Genomic DNA, 13,300 nt, shown 5'->3' on the forward strand with positions numbered 1-13,300 from the left:
GATTAAATAAAACGCGCAAAAACGCATTGTTTTACGAGTAAACGCATTATTTTTAGAGTAAGGATCAATCAGAAGCTTCATTTACGGTCGACGGTATATCTCACGAGTCCTGTTTCGCAAACGGCGAAACTCATCTGATAACTGCCTCCGTATCCGAGTACTAACGTCGACGGGGCTCCCCCGAGAATTGATTCCGTTTTACGAGCGGTTTCCTTTCTCTCTCTTCGAGATGCCCTTTGCCTCGCGACGAGCACGTGGGAGCGGCGGTGTGCCGTAGTCGAGACAGATAGACACACTTACAGCCGTAACGATTTCAAGAACGCAGCCAAATGTACTGTTTAACGCTCATAACTCTCAGGAGGTTGATGGACTGGGAGGATTAATAAAATCTGCCCCTATAATAAAAGCCACGTCGTGTAATTTCGATGCGCGACTTTCTGATTTTAGATCAACAATCAATCATACGATAATTAATCATACGTTTCTAAAGTTAAATCCGAAAAGAAAGATTTAATTTTCACACATAGAGAGAATATTGTAATAAAAATTACAGTACAATTTTAGTAGTCCAGAAATAGACACTATTATGAAAATTATAATAAAACAGTATATATATTCGACATACACACATACACAGTAACAATAGGAAATTAAACGCCATTAACGACACAGATAAAGGAAGGAATGGCTAATTGGACACGTAAAATCTCGTTTGGTCGCGATTCATCATTCATAACACTCTTAAAGTGAATCAGTGAATAGTCACTGATATCAGTTATAAGTATAGCACTGTGCACTTTCAGTGTAACACTTATAACTGCAAAAGTGTATATTCACTGTTTTCAGTGATGTTTCACTGAATTCATTTTAAGGGAGAAAGTCTTCGAGCATGCAGTGATTAACAACAAAGTTCGTTATCGCACGCGGCGAGATTATATCTTCGTTCGACAGCACTCCGGCGACTCACTTAACGAACGGCAACTTTTCCCATTTAACGAAGATGGAGATTATAATGTAATCTCGTCCCCCCAATTGATTCTTAGCGACGCGGATAATTAAGCTTTCGAGCGTGACCGATATGTCTTTAAGTGCGGCGTAGCGACGTCATGAATATGCAGGCCATACCCTTTTTTAAATATTTTCTTCGCTAACCCTCTTAAACAGAAACCTCGCTGTACGAAAAGGAGGCCTCGTTATTGGACGCGAGCTCTCTCGGGGGATAACGGGCTTTGTTTTTCTTTCCTTTCGGTAATTTCTGCTCCGGATCCTCGCAAAAGATTGATGTAATTAAAAATTTACAAACGCGTAAATTTCTAAGCATGCTCTCAAGGGCCAGAAGATTTCGAGGGAGGAAACAAAGGAAATTGAAACTTGCTTTCACGACGGACAAATCTCGTTATAAACTTTATTTGCTCTGTTCTCTTACACGTGTATTTCTCCTCTGGCATAATATTTTAAATATCTGAAGAGATGAAAGTACACATGGGGCTGTGCGGTACCATAATTCATGGCTTCTCCGAATTCGTCTTTTGAATTCGACTACATTAATCTTGCAAGAGTTTTGGAATTGCTGAAACGCGTAGGAAGTTTGTAAGTGCAAGATACACTTGTAGATCAGCACGAGACGGGGAACATATTCTCTTACGAAATCCTGCAATTAGAAACCGGAATCTCCTTCTCTGCGGATGCGGAGTCTGCGAGTTCGCCTCGCAGTTCCAAAAGCGTGACGCTCGAGCGACAACTTTGCTACGTCGTCGTTCACGAGAAGATCGCCTAATGAATCCACCGTGAGACAATGAAGCGGATTCGGGACGAGCCCGACGCCATTGTGTGCCGGGACTATTTCATTACAGGCTGACTGGCGAGCTTTTTGAGAGACGCCGTTGTCTCTCGGATTAATTCACGGTTGGGTCGCGCGTCTCGTACGGAAGGCGAACGGCTTTTCAGGAAAAGCTAAAGAATTTCGTATGCTGGCAGAAGCCTCCCTTGATTTCGATTCTCCAACATACTAAATCCAACGAACACGCGTCGTTCCTTTAGAATAATCCACACTAACAAAAATTGAAAATCAAAGTTTATTATTTATAAGACCCTATCGTTTTCGCCTCATATTGAGCGATGCTCCGCTTTATTTTCGCACATACTTTCACCATGCAAAAAGGTTTTCATTCAATAGAGATAATTAAACTTTGCAGAAAGATTCGATGTCGTGATAGTAACTGTTTTTTATCGTTTTCGTATTATATTGTGGGATGCTCCGCTTCATTTTCGCACGTAATTTTACCATGCAAAATGGTTTTTAATTTGGTCGAATCAGCACGAGACAATATTTTGCAAATGTATTCGGTATCACGTCAACGACATTTCCCAACATATTTTACTTTGTTTTGACTTGTCCAAATTAAAAATGCTTCTGTATAAAGGTACATGCATAAATAAAATAGGGCATTCCTATCTTAAGCATGAAAACAATGTGGAACTGTTGCTATCGTGACACTGATTTCATTTTTCAAAAATTACTGACTGCTCCAATTTACATGATAAAATTACGTGCGAAAATAAAATGTAACATTAATCAATGCGAAATGAATATATCTCAAATTACCGTTGCTAATTATATTTAAAACTCAAATAATGGGTAACGTATTTTTTTAAAAATTATTCGCAAACTACGTTTGCGCCTACAACACTCTTCTCTAAAATCTCTTTCTTTGATGTAACCAGTACACAAGCGGTTTGAAGAATTCATCAGAAAAGTAGCAAGAGCCTATTTTGGAGAGAATGCAAATATCGGCAAAGTGGCATTCACTTTTAAGTGATGTCTATGTGTAAAAAAATTGAAATGATAACGTAGCACACATATCTTGCATAACATCTGTAGAAAGATGAAAGCGGTATCATGTTAGCGTCTATTTGACGATCGTCTTTATTCCATAAGTATCTATGTGTACATAAATTCGATATCGTCAGTAAATGATGATAACTACTGTTTTCTACTTTTGATGATTGCTCTACGTTATCGACGCTTATCAAGTTCGTCGCTCGCTCCGGTATCTCCTTAAGTAAAGACGGTATCTCGACAGACACAGAGTGTGACGCATTTAGTCGCGAAAACGTCTGGACATTCAGCATTGGGCGCAATGATAGCGCGGTGTCCTCGCGCGTAATAAGATTCAGGCTGGTCTCGCCGCCCACGCCGCGGTGTATGATTTGTCTCTGACTTTCCACAATTTCTCGAAATTAATGGCCACACCTGTAGAGAAACCCCGGCCTTGGGGCGTCGCGACGCTGCGGGTATCATCTCGCGAAGCGGGTCGAGATACAACAGCCCCGTTCTCACCGCTCGCGATATAAATCACCGGGCCAAACGGCGGCGCGAACCCGTGCTTTCCCTTTTGTTCCCCGGCGCTCGTGAAACGAGTAGATATTCGGCACGTCTGTGTATAACATTTATGACAAAGTTTGGCTGACTTTCTATTTATTATTCATGGGCCGCGGAGGGGCGCTTTGCTCGTCGTCTCGACGGTGCGCTCGTAAGTACGACGGTCGAATTAAAAAAGTTTCGCCTTAATTAATACGGCTGCTGCCGTTGCTGTTGGTTGGCGGTGCATTGGAAGAGAGAGCGAGAGAGAGGGAGAGAGAAAGAGAAAGAAAGCCTACGGCTCGCATATCTGTGTTCCGCTTCCGAACTACTATCTCCGCGAAAAGGATTCCCTCACAAACACACACACACACACACACACATAAATCGAGATTATCTTCTCGCTCCACCGCTCGTGGCTAATTTCCGCCAAGTCTCGTTTTAATTACATAAAGATGCCGCGAAGTACGCCTAAAGGCTCGGTTCTTTCGCGCTCGTGCCGGATACTCGCAGTCAATATCGGCATCAATTAAAGTAGATTAATCGAAGGCGTTTATCCAGCACGGAGATGCGAAATCCGCCAAACAAGCGGAACTTGTGCGGATTTACGCGGCTGTTTGTCTTGGGAGGACGCACGGCTAACGCAGAAGTTGGTAACCCGCGATGAACGGTAGATAATTTGCAGCTAACTGCGAGAACGATCGCGGCAAACGGCGGTAAGCACTTCACTTAAGCTGCGTGGCGTTCGTAATAATGAATTTGTGCTCGTTCAAGTTTTGCTCTTCTTTTTTCATATCCCGCAGAGTGTCTGAAGCAAAGCGTACCAACACTCGTGTGCAGGTAGAGCTTGTTAAATCGAAGAAAGAAAAACTTCTGTCATTTTTCAAAAAACCACGATGATTGTTGAGAAAGAAATTTGGCAATCAATACTTTGTTTTATAGAGCAAACATGTTTCTTTAATTGATATCTCTTAAAGATACAATATAGTTATAGAAAATCATATAGATATATTAGTTTTCTGTTTGATTTGATGTTCTCTACACATAAACATAGATACGCGTTGTATCAGATATTCTGTATGACACTCTAACAAAAAATACTTGAACATTTGTTTACGGGATTTAAAGTTTATTTTTGTGAGAAGCAAAGTTTATTTCTGTAAAATATTTATTTACTATAAGAATAAATTTTCAAGTTTTTTTTCAGTGCATGGATTATCTTATTATTCTTTTTGCACACGAAGAATTTATACATATATAATGTGAAGCGGATGCCAGGGGTGAATTAAATAAATATTTAGAGGCACGAGAAAATTGCTTTTTTGCGCTTTTGTGAAGAAGAAAGCAGGTTTCGTCTTTTAAAACTTAATAAGTCTTCGGAATATTGATAAATAAAGTAGTGATACATCGTTTTATATATAAATTTCTTAGTAGTAAAAGCATACAGAGTATAAATTTGTAAAACAGAGGGAGGCTGAGGAAAAGTAAAGAAAAAAATAAAGAAACTAATGAAGAAACATCACAGCTTGGCAACCATCGAGCTGCCGTTTTCCCCGTATGATAAGCTTGAATAGCGAAAAAATAATTCGTTTAATTCGTAGTTAGCTGACATCACGGAGAGAGTCGTCTTCGCGCGAGACGCATCCAACTTTGCTCCACTCGTCGCACGCGAAATAATCTCCGAGTCATAACGCGGAACGGCGGAAGAAGCGACTTAGGTGGTTACAGCGAATCGCGTCTCAATTATTATCTAGCCAGCCGTAAATCGTGAGAATCGCACGGCCTGTCCTAGACAACTTCATCAAGCCCGGAATACGACAGTGCCGAAGTTCTGATGAAGATGGCTTCGTCCGAGGGAGTCGTCCGCACTCGTTATGCGCGAACTTCGGACTCTTTTTTCTCCGGTTACCCTGTAGCGCCCCGCATCCCACTTTTTGTTCCTTCACGCCGGGACAGTTTATCGTCTCCTCCCTCGGGAGGCAACAGACGTTGCGTTCGTTCAGCTGGCTGTATGAGTTACTTTCCTCTCCCGTCTCTTTCTCTCTCTCTTCCTTCGTAGAAAAACTTAATAAAAATAACGGTATTACGGGTCGCGCAGGGGGTGTCGGCAAGGGTGGCAATTACCCACCTCGACTGGCTCTCCTGCAGCCCGGTAAATACAACGTCGCCGCTGCGCTGCGACAAGACGCCGCTCCAGTGCCAGGAGATATATCATATACGATATTACCGGAGATCCTGGACTTCCTCCGAGGTTCTCTCGCTCGTTACGTTGCGTCACGAAAATTCTGAATCACTTTTCTTCATAGGTCGACTAGTGTTTTTACAGAGGCCGACACAACGCGTACCGAGTGACCTTATGTTAAGCCTTGAATTCTACAACGCAATAGGAACTAAGTTAGCAAAATAGATTTGATCCTAATGATACAATTTATTCTTACTTGGACTCCGATGATGTCCAAAATTTCCCTCTTCATCTTTTTTAACGTCAAAATGTTGTAGGCTTCAGCATGTTAAAATAAGTGTTGGATGGAATAGTAAAGCTGTAAGTAGGATCAAAATTTCGACTCGGGATATGAATGAATCTTTCAGATAAACGAATTATACCAGTCGGCGATTTTCGTGTTTCCCATGTGACACGTTCTAATCTAAATAGCTTTCCTCCCTTGCCGCTGGGCCAAGCGCTTTTCTGATAATTACAGCCAATACGGTCTGGCCTCTTTTATCTGACCACAGTATGGTTATATTTTTGCGCCGTTTCCTAATCAAACCTTGCCAACCCTTTTCCTCTTACGCATTTACTTCGTGGACCGTAGTCCTATCGCGGCAACGATAATTGCACGATTTATCGCCGCCGTAAATTGCATCCGCGACGAAAATAGAGAGTCGCGACCGACGGTCGTACCGCGTATCCGCCGTATACATATCGTGTCTCGAGGTGACATGCGCATTTATTCACGAAGATACTTAATAATTTTGTTGAAACAAGGTAAAAAACACTTTATTTTTTCGTTTATAAATGTTAGTAAAAATAATATTATGAGTTATTGAATTTGTTTTGATCCTTTTTAGAATATATTGCAGAAAGATTTGGTTCCATTAAAAGAAGGAAAAATAACCTCGAGTTATGAAAAAGAACTTTTTTATGAAAAAGAACGTTCTCGAAATGTTTGTTGTTGTCTCTTATTGTCGCTTAAGAATTAATCAATTGCTTCTAGAATTTTTTTAAAACTGTCCGCTCACATTGTGACTGGCAAAAAAAGCTAGTGGATACCGTTATGATAAACATCCTATATTTATCACTCAACACGTATGTCACGTAGTTACAAGCCAATTACGTGCGGTCGGTATCTCCTCGCATAATCTCTTCTCTATATAAATATATAAAAACGTCGCTAAAGTCTTCGATCGGGAAGCGGTCCGCGCAGTTCATGGCTAATTTAGATTGCCATCGCAGCGACGCACACGCACGCGACGCACGACGTCTTATCCGATCATCGTGGAGAAGAAGTGCCTTACGTTTCCACCCCACTATGCCGAGAGCGTGGCGCGTCTGTTGCCGGTCGTTTCGCCTTCCGCCGAAAGAAGCGAGTGACCGTATTTTAGAATTACAGCTGCGAGGATCGCCGGCAAATATTTGCCCCATTTCACGAGGGCGTGACCCGCGACGACGAGGCATGCAGAATGTAATTCCGGAATTTATGGGGGATGACCGCGCCAAACGAAAGGGTACGGACGTACGTCACAGGATCAAAAGATCCCGGCTAGGAGGCTACGGGTTTTTGACGCAGGCAAAAAAGGGGGAGCCGAGGAACGACGCGCTCAAGGCGGAGTTGTTTCCGCGTAACGACTTCTGCCGAATAGCGGGCGGGGGCGAGGGATAGGTCGGTAGGGTGTTTTTCGCCGTTGCCTGAAAGCATATGCCGCGCTCGGGTGCACGTGCAAACTGCTCATTAACGCAGCACGGGGAAAATCAATTTTCGTCGATGTGATTTACTTTCTTAAATCGCCCGTTGAATGCACAGCCCTTGGAAGCACGCAATGATGCGCCCCACCGAATATTCCATCGAAGATATTACATCACTGTTTTGCCTTTACCAATTAGAAATTTATTCCACTTTCGCTTGAAGTGATCAATATCTTTTAACTGAAATAAGAATTTCCGTCAAAAATAAATTTTTGCTATTCTTTGCTGTGGAAAGAAAATTTCTACCTACGGTAAAAAAAGAATACAAACGGGTAGGTAGCTTAACAAGAGTAAACTATTCTTAAAAAATGGATTGTTCCCATCACAATTGCATCGTTTAGCTTCATTTATTTGCTCTCGATATATCTTGGTTGCGATTTTTTTGCTCACGAAATAAGATATTCAGATAAGGAAAAAGTGCGTTTGGAAAAAGTTCCAAAGCAATTAGCAAAACATTCGTGACATATTTTGACGATTTTTACTATTTTCAAAAGTGACGTATACTATTTTTAAAAGTGGCTAGATAGTTTAATATTAAGTTATCTAGTCGGTCATATTTTTTTATGGCCACAGCAAAAAAATTGCTTCCTGTAGCAAAAAAGCAAATAATTAGCAAATATTTACCATGTATTGCATTGTGTGTTCTGATGATTTGGCTCAAACAGCTTAAGAGACCTGCCTTTTAACAGTAATTAATGAATATTCATTGCTTTTTAATGGTAATATTCCCATTTTATTGCTCCATCTTATATTTCACTGACTTTAGATTTTGGATAATAGAAGTAAAATATTATTGCAACATCTGTAGTACACAGATTTATTATACGTTATACTAAATCCAATTTCCCGCGTTTGTTAGGATAAATTAGCGGCCTCTGTTATGATTTATTGCGTGCAATTACACTATCGCAAGCTGTATCAATAATGGTAGCAATCGCTATTGTTAACTAATTTCTTCAGCGAGATTTTACTGATTACGGTGCTATACTTATAACTGAACTAGATATTTCAGTAAAAAGTACACTGATTGTATTTTAGAGAGTACTGACTGAAACTGGGCATTGCTCAAATTATCACAAAATGTCAAGGGAGTAAAAGTAGGCGCACGGAAAAAAAAGATTTGCTAATATATAGACAACTAAAAATATTAAGTGTAGAAGCAAATTTTCTTGCTTTCATAGTAAAAGTTATTTAATTAATATATAAATATTTTAGCTATCACAACTAAATAACTTTTACTATGAAAGCAAGAAAATTTGCTCCTACAGTTAATATTTTTAGTTGTCCATATATTAGCAAATCTTTTCTTCTATGCGGCAATAGGATCTCCAGATGTCACAATAGCTTATTTTTTGCTGGACTCTAGAGAATAATTATGCAAAATTTGACCTAGATTGGTTAAAGGATTTAGGAGCTAATATAAAAAACATATACATACAGATATTCTATTTTATACACGGAGAAAAATAATTTTGCTCTTTTAGCAAAATCGTCATTGCTACTGCATATTTGTAGTGATATCAAAAAAATTTAGTTGACGTAACTAATTTTACAAATTATTCGTTATCAGAGCAGAAGTAGATTGCCAGGATAGAAAAAATTTGTTGAGTGTATTTGTCTTAAGAATCACATTAATTTGCTATTGATGCAAAATAATGTATCTTTAACAAATTTATTTTCTATCGTGGCAAAACTGCAACTGCTTATATAAATCCATCGTGATTCTTATAGGGAAATAATTTGTAGATTCAGCAAATTATATCCAGCAAATAGTATTCTTAGCAAGTTTTTTTGTTGTCCATATAATAACAAAAAGATTTTGCTAGACCAGCAGAAAATTTGCTGGGCCAGCAAATTATTTTTCTCCGTGTATGGACGTTATATTAAAATTTTCGAAATGATGATCCAACATGTAAAAAATATTTTAACGTGCGAAACAAGGAGAATGTTCGTGCTGGCCAGTGAGGTTAAGGCCAGTGAACGTTAAGGTGCACTTTCAAAATTGTCAGAATTAATTATGCAGCCGGTTCTGCAAACTTCCATTGCGAAAGAGAAACGGGCCGACGCTGCCGCACCTGGCTCGGTGTTGTTATCGGGACAATAATCGATTTATCTACCCGCCGAACGTGGAGGGTCTCTGTCTGGTACGAAGAGAGCGTCCGTACGGGGTTGTTTTCGCACTAATTGCTTTCATTTACAAATTGCATTATGCGCGCCGGGAGAGCCTAAAAGCGGGCATCGCGGCAGACAGTGACGTCGAAAGTGTGACGGCGTCTAGGCATAGCTGGTGCAAACTCAGTCAATATCACTGTCAGCACGATGACGGGAATCAGAATCAACGTTCGCAATTGCATTTATAATGAATAATAAACGTCAGTTTAACATAAGTGGTTTACAACAAGAAAAGAATGAACAGAAAAAAAAACGAGATACAAAGGGACAACGATTTTGTCGTCTTAATATTCTTCTGTCTGAGCGACTGAAAAGTTTTAAACGACACTTAAAAAGGCGAAAGTACTAATTTCCGAAAACGTATCTAATCCTGAACATTCTATCGTTTAGGTTTTTAACCCGTCGTTGCATAAATGTTTTTGTTGAACATGTTTTGCTAAAAACAGAAAAATAACTATATATTTGTAGTATTCATATACACAAGCAAATCAGAGGAACATAACGATACCAAACATGTTACACGAACCAATTATGAAATACGTAAAAACATAGAAAAACTGCGAAGGAATAGGTGCTCCATATTTCTGGATTTCTGAATTCCCATATTTCATATATTATATAATGAAGGGTATAAAGGTATAAGGGATATTATACAACGAAGAGTTAAATACGAATAATAGGGTTAAATAAACTTTTAACATGGAATATATGTATATATACATATTTTTTATGTTAAAAATCTAGATATCCGTATTTTTAAAGACGAAAACAATAAAAATGTCCAAGATTTAGGTAACGTGTGTGTTCGGGCGCATTAGTATCTCTACCTTAATAATATCTTTTCTCTACCATCGTGTGACTCGCGGAAAGAAGCGTTTTCTGACGCATTTTCACCGCAGGGTCATTATTTCAACCGCCACTTCCTCTGTTTGTTTAAAGTCGACCGTCGCGCTGCTTCAAAAGCGGCTTCTCAAATTTCCGTTCCAACGAGCGCATTCCGAGAGCGACAAATTTCGTTTCGCCGTGAGCGTGCGCGCGCGACAGAGTGCTCCCCCAGTTCCAATTTTGGAATGGACACGAAATTCTCCGGTCTTCTTTATTTATTTCTTAGGCATCGCGACTGAGAGCGCGCGCCTTTCGGAGGCACTCGCGTTTCCCTCGCGGACAAAGAATCGTATTTTTAACCGCTTCTCGTTACTGCACCTTGAGCATCGGGGCGGCGCAGCAATCTTTCTCTCTCTCTCTCTCTCTCTCTCTCTCTCTCTCTCTCTCTCGCTCTATCGTCGAAATTTCCTCGTTACCCGAGCTTTATGTCGCGGACGTTAAAGAGAAATATGAACGGCTTAAGAGCTCCCGTTAGGTACACGCCCGAAGGAAAATGAGCGGAGGGCGTACAATACGGCGCGCGCGATTCTGCAACGATGAGCTTCCGTCTCGTAATTCGGTGATACCAAATTACGTAGTCTGTTTGACACTTGGAAAACGTCCCATTCGCGATTTTCTAAAGCTTAATTGTAACGTTACCGAACGACGTTTCACATTCGTTTCCTACTAATTTTATAAGTTACATCGCATCAATAAACGATCTTTGAGATCACTGACTTTTGCTATTACATTATTTTACTGTAAAGGAAATTTAACTAGATAAATAAAAAAGATGCAACTGGTAGAAAATAAAAATTGTTTTTAATTAATTGTTTTTAATTAATTTTAGTCACCCATAAAGCGCCTAAAATTTGTATTTTTTTGTTCTGTGTAAAGAAAAATATGTGTGGACTATATTTATAACAAAAACACAACAGTCATAATGTTGTAGGTTGGATCGTTCTTACATAACTGTGGCTAATTTCATACCTTCGACATTCCAAATAAGGCAGGCGTGGTCTTTGAAATATTTCAAGTATTCTCTGTGGGCGTCCTGTGTGTGTGCATCTTGAGCTCTCATTAAAAATACCTTCAACACAACGTATCGAAATAATTGATGAGAATTCTAAAATCGAATACAATTGCGCTGCAGTTGGCCGTAATGACTCCGCCCGTGGCTATAAGTGGGTGGAAAAAAAAAGATAATAAAAGGCTCGAGTAAATATTGTATGTCGGGAATACAGAGTAAATTGGTTTCAAATCCCACGCGCCCGTGCATTTCAATTGTGTCCGATGCATATGACAAATTTTTCCATTCCCCGAAGTCGGAAATTTAAAGGTCCAACCGCGACGGTAATTATCATGCTCGATGACCCGCGATGGCGCCAATTGTGGATAATTGAATTTCATGATTATATCCCAGTAGCCAAAGCCCGCGTGTTTTCCTGTTTGGGCAGTAATTTGTTGCCACTGATTATCCCGTTTTCGCTAACATTATTCCGGTATTGACGTACTTGCGACGATGGCCGCGAGCTTCATATTTATTTATTCGCGTATTTCCTGCGCAAAATCGAAATTAAAGTTTTCATCGCATTTAACATAAAAGTAAAATTATCCACGGCGCGCGATGTGGAAATAATATTCCGCATAATAATAAAAATCACATCGCGTATAATAAGCAAAATTGCATTAAATCATATAATACGAACTAAATGTAGAATATGCGAAGTTAAATCAAGCGTAATATTCTGAAATTCGAGTTTTTATAAAACTCGTAAAAAGGAAAAAAAAAAAACATTTACCCGCGTTTCGCGTTTTATCCGCGTTACGATAAAATATCGTTATGACAAAATATAATCGCTTTATGTCCGTCACGAGTGAAATATTGTTCAATTTGCGCGCGGGAGCTGCCATGGGCAAATGCGTATTACGAAAATACGAAAATGAACCGCGCGATCGCGCGCGTTTCTCTCGGCGTAATCATCCCTTGGCGAATTTCGGAATTCGCGGTTGGCATCCGGCGCGGGTAACAAGTGGGCGACGAAAGAAACGGCTGAGGAAGGAACGGAAAGGCGCAAGGAACGTATGAGAAATGATGGGCAATCGAAATACCGGCTGTGCTTCGTCACGACATCCGTGAGACGTACCGGCGCCAGCATCGAGCATAACGATTATTCGTACGCCACTGACACGGGGTTATATATTTACCGCGCTGTGCACAGCGCAAAGTTACATCGTGTGCCGGGGGGCAAAGTTTGAAAAATAGTGGTCTTCTTTGTGCGAGAACGCTCGCCGCGCGACTTCAGAGGCAGCGAATCCTAGAAAGAGAAAGCGAAAGGGCAGAAACACCCCTTGGGATTTAGCTGAAATTCAAATGTACCAAAAGGTAAACGGCAAAATATGTAAATGCGATTCGCTCGACTCAAAAACGTTCGAACCGAAACTGGAAGGCATTATTGACGATTTTGTGTGTCTCGCGCGTTTTATCGCGTACTATCTGAAACTATCCGGCGTTGCCCGGGTTACCACAAAGTGTCAAGGAGATGAAACCAACGGGAGAACGGTCCAGGCTTCAGTAGCTTGTATTTTCCACAGGCTCCTAGAGAGTAACTATGCAAAATTTCGCCCAGATCGGTCAAAGGGTTTAAAAGTGTACAGAGAACGGACAGACAGATATTCTATTTTATATATTCGTGTATATTTGCAACTTGAGATAATATTCTAAACATTCAACGCGCAAGAGGACACTAGGAAAATCGAATCGTAGCAGGAGATATTTTAATGGCGGACGATCATAACACGTGCTCGAATTCTCTTTGCGGCGGCTCGTACGTTGATAACTTTTCCGGTTCGATGACGCTTCGTTCGAGATAACCCAATTTGCTTTCCCCTCATCGAGAGAGAGAGAGAGAGAGAGAGAGAGAGAGAGAGAGAGAGAG

Source organism: Odontomachus brunneus, unplaced genomic scaffold (genome assembly GCF_010583005.1).
Source record: "Odontomachus brunneus isolate Ranch 3 - 2012 unplaced genomic scaffold, Obru_v1 Obru_scaffold_017, whole genome shotgun sequence".
NCBI lineage: Eukaryota > Metazoa > Arthropoda > Insecta > Hymenoptera > Formicidae > Odontomachus > Odontomachus brunneus.